Source organism: Capsicum annuum, chromosome 11, assembly GCF_002878395.1.
Source record: "Capsicum annuum cultivar UCD-10X-F1 chromosome 11, UCD10Xv1.1, whole genome shotgun sequence".
NCBI classification, from domain to species: Eukaryota; Viridiplantae; Streptophyta; class Magnoliopsida; order Solanales; family Solanaceae; genus Capsicum; species Capsicum annuum.
The window spans coordinates 116,522,336-116,533,132 of NC_061121.1; positions in this window are offsets into that span (position 1 = coordinate 116,522,336).

A 10,797-nucleotide genomic window follows, 5' to 3' on the forward strand; every position below is an offset into this window, starting at 1 on the left:
GATCTATAACTCTTTCCCTAGAGGTAAGACTTTTAAATTACTAAAGAACAAGTTGTGCCCCATGGGCAAGATTTGACTTTGGCTTAAGTATGTAATGATTTGATGAATTATCTATAACTCTTTCTCTAGAGGGAAGACTTTTAAATCAGAAAAGAATAAGTTGTGCCCCATGGGCAAGAGTTGACTTTCCCTTAAGTCTGTAATGATTTGACAAATGATCTATAACTCTTGCCCTAGAGGCAAGACTTTTAAATCACAAAAGAATAAGTTGTGCCCCATGAGAAAGAGTTGACTTTGCCTTCAATCTGTAATGATTTGACAAATGATCTATAACTCTTTTCCTAGAGGCAAAACTTTTAAATCACAAAAGAATAAGTTGTGCCCCATGGGCAAAGTTTGACTTTACCTTAAGTCTGTAATAATTTGGCAGATGTTCTATAACTCTAGCCCTACAGGCAAGACTTTTAAATCACAAAAGAACAAGTTGTGCCCTATAGGCAAGAGTTGACTTTACCTTAAGTCTGTAATAATTTGACGAATGATCTATAACTCTTGCCGTAGAGGCAAGACTTTTAAATCACAAAAGAAAAAGTTGTGCCCCATGGGCAAAAGTTGACTTTTCCTTAGCCTATAATGATTTGACGAATGATCTATAACTCTTTTCATAGAGGCAAGATTAGAAATAAGTCCGTTAGTACTACTTTTAGTCTTTAATGATTTTGTAAATGATGTATAACTTTTTCCCAAAAGGCAAGACTTTTAGATCATAAAAGAACAAGTTGTACCCCATGGGCAAGATTTGTCACTAGCATAGCTTTTTTTGATTTGGCGGATGCTATATAATTCCTGCCCTAAAGGCAAGACATTAGCTTGAGGACTTCAAAAGGCACATTATACAATTCTCGACTTAAATGCATAATTGCAGTAATTGTTGACTTAGATATAAAGCATAAGACAAGGCTTATAAAAACTAAAAAACACTTAAATGGGCAATGATTTATTCTATTTCACAAATTCTAACTTATTGAGTATTATATAACTATTGCCTTTGGGGGAAACTGTAGTTCAAAATTTTTCAAAAAATTAATGTATGTGAAATAATTTACACTATTTCACTGTGTCTAACTAATGAGATACTCTAACGTAAGTTGATAACTCAAAAAAGAGAATATATCATGACCTTTATATAACTTGACAAAAATAAGCTCACAAGTAAAAAAAGACCAAGACGAAAAATTTGATATTAAAGTCGAAAGAGCAAGTAGTAAACTAATAAGAAAAATAAAACAAGAAAAAATAATGCAACAATTTACAAAAGGATAAATAGAAATTGTGGCAAATTAGTTGAAAGTAAACACCATCAATTACAACTTGAGTGACTATCATTAAATGTCATAAAATAAAAGACAAACTTAAATCCTCTTAAGAATTTTCCATGTCTTCAGCCGTATAAAATTTCTTCTTTTATAGAAATATGATCTAAAACATCGGGTGGCGTTGGACTTATCAAAGTAAAACTAGGACCATAAAATTCATTTGATACTTCGCACCACTTTCTTTTCCTAGAAAGAAAGTCATCAGGAGATGTTGAAAGGTCAATTTCTCCGCTTTGAAGCTTCGCACAAATTTGGAAACAAGTTTCAAACTTGACTTCATCTTCAAGAATAGGTATATTTTGTTCCTGTATTTCATTCACCTCCTTGAAATTCACAATGGCTACTCCTTGCCCGTCATATGGTTTAAGTAATCCCTGAACAAGCTCCACAATAGAATCACACTTGGATTCGAAAGACCATATAAAAAAATTTATTAATGTCAACAACACAATTATTGATATAATGATGTTGTTTCCATTGAGTAATAAATCTAAAGTGAAAATTACCGTAATATGGCTCATAATCCCATCTAAAGAAGTATCAAGATGAGTCTTAATAGAGGATGTCACTCTCTGCATGAAAATTGTCAAAAAAAAAAAAGAAAGATTACTAAAGCAAGTTACAAACTCAACATTGAATTATGATTTAACAGTAAAATAATAAATTCTCATGGCTTTGATATCTATTGAATCATCATGGATCATTTCACCAAATTTGCCTATTTTTTCATATTTAGATTTCTTACACTCTAGAGAGATTAACACATATCTATATTCAAGAGGTGGTTCACCTGCATAGAGTGCCCACGTCCATTATTATAGATGGAGGTTCTCAGTTTACTTCTAGCTTCTAGATGACATTTCAGGAGGAGTTGGGTACCTAAGTTGACTTTAGCATCACTTTCATCCCCAGATTGATAGGAAGTCAGAGTAAACTTTTAAAATTTTGAAGGATACGGTTTGTGCTTATGTCTTGGATATTGGAGGTTAGGGGGATAAATTTTTAGCCTTGGTGGATTTTGGGTATAATAACAACTTTCATTTGGCTTTTCAGATAGCCCCATTTTAGGCATTGTATGGTAAGTGAAGTCGGTGTTTGATTGTTTGGCTTGAGCCCTCAATATTAATGTAAGAACATTATATAGAAAGAATATAAGAACCAATACCACGTAAGAACCCTCCCTCAACATTAATGTAAGCACCCATACCATGTTACGATAATGTATGTGTATAGAAAGAATGTCCTGATTGCGCAAACAAATTTTGCACGGTATGCCTTTTTCATATGTGAAACTAAGGCAGTAACCTGCTTGTACAGGACATACATAAGTAAGACAACCTTATAGTATAGTTTACTGATGATATATATGATTATATTGTTTCATTAATATCAAGGCATTAGAATTAAGTAGTCAGGAAGAATGGTGGGTGGTGTACCGCGTGTTCAAGAAGAAGAATTACCATAAGGCTTTTGAGAGTCCTCAAAACTCATCAACAACACTCTCCAGAAGTACAATTATTAAGAAACCAAACAACGATGGTGTTCTTGATCAAATACTAACGTACATGGGAAGGTCGTCACGCAAATAACCAAACTTTGAAAACAAACACAACAACGACCTCTATTCCACATGAAATGCACCGTTCTTGATCTTCCACATATTGTTGCAAACATGCCACAAACTAAAAATTTAAGCTTTGTAAGAGGGGATATGTTACAGTCTATTCCCCATGCTGATGCTATTTTGCCTAAGGTATGCACAAAAGTTTTATTCTTAACATGTCCTTCAAAGTTCTATTTTGCTTCATGCTAAAGGTATTCAAAATAGAAAAAGTAAACGCATGAAAAAGCTAACGCGATTTAACATCTACTATATAGAAATAGAATATGATTTTGATCTTGTATATATAGTGTAATTTTCTAATTAACTCTTGCAGCGTTGAGTATTTCTAGTTTGTATAGTAGAGGCTATAGGTCACTGATTATGATGTTTCAAAAAATATAACTTTTTGCAGCTAGTTAAGCATAATTGGAGAGACGAAGATTGTGTGAAGATACTAAAGAGATACAGAGAATATAGCACATATAGCGATGAAGGAAGAAAAGAGAAGTTCCTTATCATTGACATGGTATTGAATAGAGATAAAGATGAAGAAGACATGACTGAAGTGAAGCTCCTTTTTGATGTACTGATGACGGTACTGCTTGATCGGGGGAAGGGGGGCTGAGAACTGAGAAAAAAATGGAAAAAGCTATTCCTTGGGTCTGGCTTCATGAGCTACAAGATTATTCTTTTTCTTTGTCTAAGATCCCTCATTCAAGTTTTTCCTTAAAAAATTATACATGCATGGGTCGTTTAGTAGGGTGCACTAGTAATGTTGACATTATCTTTTATTGACAGTTTGCTTTTTTAAAATTTAACAAATAGGTTGTTTTAGAACAAGAATAGTACTTAATAGGGCTTATTTGAATAAGAATAGTACTCCTGTTGTTAATGTCTTGATTACTATGTATTAAACTAGTAGGACTAAATATGCCGTATAATTACATGTACTACTTATACATAGGATTAAATAAGTAGAAACGATTAAGTTTTTTCTATCAAATGATTGACTTTAATAGAAATTCATAAAGTCTTTAATTAAAAACTGAACTACCAAAAACAGTTGTGATGGGATAACAAATCAAAACAACAATCTACATTTCAACAACAACAAAAGATCCAATATAATCTCACAAGTGCAAAAATAAAAAAAAAGTGTATTTCATCAAAAGTAATCGAACCATCATCTAAGAGGAAGAATAAAGATATCCACATTGCAAAGGCCTATTACAAGACCTCCAACTTGACACAATAGAAATTACATAGTACTAGTAGAAATTATCAAAGATCTCAAATCTAGTAGCACAAAACTATTTTGGTTCAATTGGCGATAGGGTATTATAAGATAGGAAACCGAACCCTCACCAATAAGGTGAAAGTTTTGCCAACCAACCAACTAAGCTGCTAGGTTTCCTGCTAGCACAAAATTCAGGTAAACCAACTAAGCTACTGAGATTTCCTAATAGCACAAAGTTCAAATAGTCAATCAACCGAGCTACTAAGATTTCTAGTAACATAAAACTTTTAATTTCAATCAAGATTTACTTTTTCCATGAAATCAAGAATGTGGGATTATTCAAAATTCACTTAGTAACACACAACTAACAAAATTAAAATTTCTTAACTATATAACCACCAATCTGACAAATCCTTAAACATAATTCTCAAAAATACAACAACTTTGTATTATGAGTTAAAACTTAAACGTAAACAACATAAAGAGATTTAGATAGCCAATTCAAAAATAACACACCAAAAAAAGATAAAACACAAGTAAATGACAAACTGAATTTAGTAGCAACTTACATAAAAAATGATGTCAATTAAATTTGAAGGCAAAAGTCCCGAAGAGTTGGAAGCAACATCCTCTGAGAGGCGCTCTATTTCTTCATCAGAAGCAACATTCATTTTTTCTGTTAATGGAGTTTGAAATTTTGAGAGGAATCGGATGAAAGGGGAGAGGAGCAAGAGAAAGGGTTTTGAGAAATGAGGAAAAAAGATGAACGATAAAGAATAATTGACGAAAATTCTGAAAAGAAAGAGAAATTTAAAAAATTCTAAATGAAGGTTAAAGATAAATAAATTTTAAAAAATATTAAACAAAATGAAGAAATAGATAATGGTTAAAAAAAGGAAAAGAGAAAAAAAAATAGAGGTTGAGACAAATAAATTAAAACATGAAAAATAAAGTTAAAGGAAAAATAAAAATTGAAAATAATAAAAATTACAATAATAAATTTAAAGGAAAAAAAGGAGTGAAAAAAGTAGAATAATAAAAGTAAAGGAAAAATTAAAAAGTGAAAATAATAAAAAATAAAATTTGAGAAATAAATGAATATGAAAAAGCTAAAAATATATTTGAGGTGTGGAGAGGCAAAATGGTACTTTTAGTATATTAAAAAGTAAGGAAGACTATTCTTCAAAGACATTCTTATTTAGGGTCAAATATCTAAAATCACCCATATTTGGATTTATGACAGGCAATTTCCTGTGTGAATTTAATTTAAGTTCTTTACATGCATATTCCTAATTTACTTATATCACTTGTAGCAAATAATTAAAAATTATATATGAAACGAGCATGAAACACATAAGCATGATTCAATATGCTATTAACTTGTATATCCTACATACATATATATCTAATATATCATAATTTATATATCATATAAATATATTCATATATAATTAATATTACTAACTAACTTCTCATGAATCATTAATACAAAAATAATGGTAAAGTTGCATAATCATGAATAAATTAAATTTGTATCAAATACATAATTCTACATTAATGTCATGAATTTCATCATTAATTCATCTTTTATATTTATATATACTTTTATTCATAACAAAAATATATCAATAAAAAATTATTAGAATTGAAATATTGAAATATAATATGTAAGATTGATTAACTAATGAATACTAACGTAGAAAGTCGAGACTCTAATAACACTGTTGGATCGTAGGGTGTTTATAAAATGCTACGAAAGATAAGAAACAACGCTTCACAGATGAATTTGAGTTTAAAATTTATCAACATTTATAGACTAGATCTCAAGATAATTTTGGCAATGATATTCATTGCTAGAAATTTCTTCCATTGTGTGAAGACCCTATACGTATCCAAATTGAGATCAATCTTTTCTATCAACTATATGATCAACGAAACTCAGTAATTAGTTAGATTACGATATGGTTCTGATGTTTTTTTCAAAAATGTCAACCCTCAATAAAAATAACAAGAAAATAATTTTCTTATCAATTTTATTTTTTCTTGATTTGGTGTAGTACCTGCACACTTTCAATAAAATGTTTCTCTTCTAAGAACTTTTCTCTTAATGAATTCTTCTCATAATGAAAACCGCCCAAAAATACATAGAAAATATATACAGAGTACAAACCTTTCTAAACCATAACCCCAGAGCTACAGACATCAAAGAACCAAATACCAATTATATAACCCAAAAATTACAAGGATATGATAAACTAATTGCACTACATCAATTTCGTAGTCTATTACTTTTTCTAATATTATTTTCTTAATATCTATAATTTGTATGTTTTTAAGTATATATAAGATTAAAACTTTAAGATAATCTAAATGATCTATCTTTTAAAATTGGTTTTATTATAATATTTTGTAGTTGTTTGTTTTAGCCTTAGTAGTTTTTGCATATTTTTATTAAGAAATTTTATATCTTTATTTTCCATATATTTATCTATATTTATTTTTATCTGTTTTTCTAGTAACTGTATATTTTTTTTTATATCTTTTTCTAAAAATTTTATGTAACTTATCATCGTAAGTATTTATAAGAGTAGTTAGGTAGATATGGTATATAATTTACTCTAGTCATGTAATATTTACCAAAAGCTTTTTCTAATATGATTTTTCTTATATCTGCTACTTTTATATTTCCAAGTGCATACAAAATAAGTATTTTGAATTTATCTACCATCACATCAGATAAATTATCATTCATTTTCATAAAATTGCTTTTTTCAAAATATTTCCTTCAACCATGTACATAAAATATAGTCATCTTAGCTTACTATATACTAGATTATTCTTAAATAATATGTTCTTCCGTCACTATTAACATGATAATCCGGATACTTTTTCCCTTAAACAGCGCCTCTACTCTGGTTACTCCCCGCCACGGCTTCTTGCCTCATTGGTTTCACCTTTAGGATGGCATAGTCCTTAGGGATATTTCTCCGTTTCCTCTTTGTTAATAAACTTCTTAACATATTATTCTTCGAATAATTCTACTATAAAGTAACTAATATGAATTTATTTTATCATATCATGATTGTTGGGAATTATGAATTAGCGGGAGGGGAAGGGAGAAGAGAAATAACCGGACAGGTAGCTTTGTTATTTCTGAGTTTTGTTGCTCCATTGCTCCATAGCTTTTTCCATTGAAATATGTTTATCTAATTAACTGAGTAAAATATTTTTTGTGGGGTGGAGAGAGGAAAGTTGCTTCAATGTATGAAGGCTTGCTTTTGCAATGCCTTCTGCCTTTGTTATATATAGAACGAAAATTTACAAACTTTCTTTACACGTTTTCTAAAAACTAAAAATTTAAAACTTAAAGAAAATAAAGTCAACAAAAATGGCCTATGGCCTATCCTACTCTAAAGAAAAGTCATAAATGTAAGAAAAGTAATAATTGCTTTACATTATTGTATCGTAAGAAAAATTTGTACAATAAGTCCAAATATCTTCCGTTGTCGTATCTGCTCCATTATTGCTCTTTATCTTATCTTTCCAGCTGACATTTTGTCTTCTTGATTTTTATTCTAGATGTACTTTTGGAATAATATTATCTTCTCCATTGCACCTCGAACATTGGTGGTCTGGATATTTATGTCCAATTATTTTACAGTATCTTGTTAGCAGTCCGTCTGAAATAAATCCTTTTTTGATTGCTCTTGCGGTAGATTGTTTTTCTGGGTTGAGTAGTGTCATTATCCATTGTCTTACGTCTTCCATATCTGCTTGTCGTAGCTCTTTTGAATTTGAGTAAATCATTTGATGATCTCTTGAATAGTAGCTCCATATTGGGTTTCCGTCAGTATAATTATTTGCTAATTCTTGAATGATCGTAGCTAGTCCAATAAGTCTTTTATTTGCACAAAAATCTGGTATCTCAATTCTGGGTATCTCTGGTTGTTGCGTAATATCTTCTGGTATAATCATATCTCTTGTTAGTCCTATCTTTACAACTTGTATAACTGAGTTTATTTCATCATATAATATCTCTGCTGGTGCAGTATAACACTTTATATAAAATAAATTTCCTTTTGTTATTCTTTTGTAGGTAGTGAATATCTTGTATAACTCTTCCATAGCTGTTAGCTCTTCTCCGTCTTGGGTATATATGGTATTTAGTAGTCCATAGTCAAAACAGGTTTTAACTAGGCTTGGATTAGTTTTGGGTAGTGCAGTTAGTTTATTATATCCTTGTAATTTTTGGGTTATATAATTGGTATTTGGTTCTTTGATGTCTGTAGCTCTGGGGTTATGGTTTAGAAAGGTTTGTACTCTGTATATATTTTCTATGTATTTCTGGGTGGTGTAGTTGTATACTTTTTTGTCTTGGTTTAGGCTATCTCGGTATGTGTTAACTTGTGGGGGTATGAATAAAAGGTCTTTTTGTGTTTTTGGTGTAAATGGTTTTTCAAATATTTTATTCATATTTACATTCTGGTATCTTGGTCTATTAACTCCTTTGCTTGTACCTGCAGAAGTAGATTGATAAATGTTGTGGGTTTTATGGAGTGTCCCAACGTCTCCTTCTAGCTCTGGATTTTTAATGTCTTCCGATCGACATAGCTCTGCACACTGCTGAGTTAGCTGATTTGTAGCTATAGACTTCAGTTTATCTTCATTAGTCTTTAGCTTTTCTATCTCATTACCCATACTGTCCACTTTCATTGAAAGCGTAGTTAGGGTGTTAAGTATTTTTTCTAGAGTATCTTCCTCTACTATTTCAGTCTGTGTAGCTTTGTCTTGATATGTAATCTGCAATAACATTTTTGTTAGTACTGATCACTTCAATTATAAATGTGAAATTTAATATATTTAAAACTAGTCTCCGAATCTCTTTTGTTGTAACTGAATTTTGTATTTTCTTTGTTAACCACCAGCGTACCTGTGTCTTATCTGTTCGTACAATAAATTTGTTATATACAATATATGGCTCAAATGCTAATAAACATTTATATAATGAACATAATTCTTTCCTATTTATTTCCCATTTTATTTCTGTCTCGTTGAACGTACCTAAGCAGTATCTACAATGGTGTTCTATTTTTTCTGCTTCATACCGATATTTAAGTACTCCTCTGTAACTATGTTCACTAGCATCTGCTTCTACTATATATATAAATTTTCTATTTTCATCTGGAAATTGTAATTTTGGTAATTCTCTACAAAGTAATTTTATTTTTTGAACTTGTTTTTTTATCTTTTTCATCATAGTTATATTCTATATCCTTTTTTAATTTTTTCTGTAGTGGTTTTAAAGTTTCTGCTAATTTTGGAATATATTCTCTTACTTGGTTTACTAGTCCTAAAAATGATTGTAATTTCTTTTTTGTATCTAATTCTTCTTTCGAATTTATTATTTTTTGTACTATGTGTTGTTGCATTTTTACTCCACTTTTATCTATTTGTATTCCTAAAAATTCTATTTGATTTTTCATAATTTCAGCTTTCTTTTTGCTTAGACTTATTTCCGATTTTTCTATTATATCTGTAAACTGTTCTAATAATTTTAAATGTTCTTCTTTGGTTTTTGTATATAATAATATATTATCTATGTACACTATACAATTAGATAATTGTTTAAAATAATTATCCATAAAATGTTGGTATCTACCTGGTGTATTTTTATATCCAAATAGTAACACGTTCCATTCATAAAATCCTTGTGGTACCGTAAATGCGGTTAATTCTTTAGATTCTTCTTCTAGCTTTAGGTGGTAAAATCCTGATTTACAATCAAATTTGCTAAAATAATTATATCCTTGGATTTGTCTTATTTTTAATATCTTATTTGGTATTGGATAATTATATGTTAATGGTTTTTGTGTTATTATGCTATTTTTATCTATTAATTCAATTTTTATAGTAGTTTTATGTTTTCCCCATCCTTTTAATGGATCTTCACTATATAATTGTTCTAATTTTTTCTGGATTATTTCTATTTTATTTATTGAAAATATAGTTATTTTTATTTTATTTATCGAAAATACTACTAGTTCTACTGTATCTTCAGTATTTTTTATATTTTCTAACTTTTGTGTAATTTTTTCACTTCTTTTTATCCAATCTGTTTTCTTTCTTATTTTATTATTAACTCTTTTTGCTCTTACTTTTTGTTTACATGGTGTTGTAAACCACCAGTCTGTTTTGGTTATTATATGTGGATATAATTTATCTAAGAATGGCATTCCTAAAAGTATATCTTTTGATGTTAATTCATAATTATAAATTTCTTCTATTGTTAATATCTTATCCCATACTTGTATTTTTACATTCCTAGCTTTATAAGTAATTAGGCTTCCTTCATTATTAAATCCTTTAACTATTATTGGTGTTTTTAATTTATCCCATTTACTTTCTGGTAAGCAATTATATCTGCATAAATTAGCTTCTGCTACTGTATCTATCATTGGCGTATAATATCTACTGTAATATCCTTCTACTACTATCTTCATTAATACATATATCTTCATTTCATGTTAAGGCTCTTTTTAAGAATAACTTTTCTTTGTTATATGTTAAGGTTAATTGTGTAT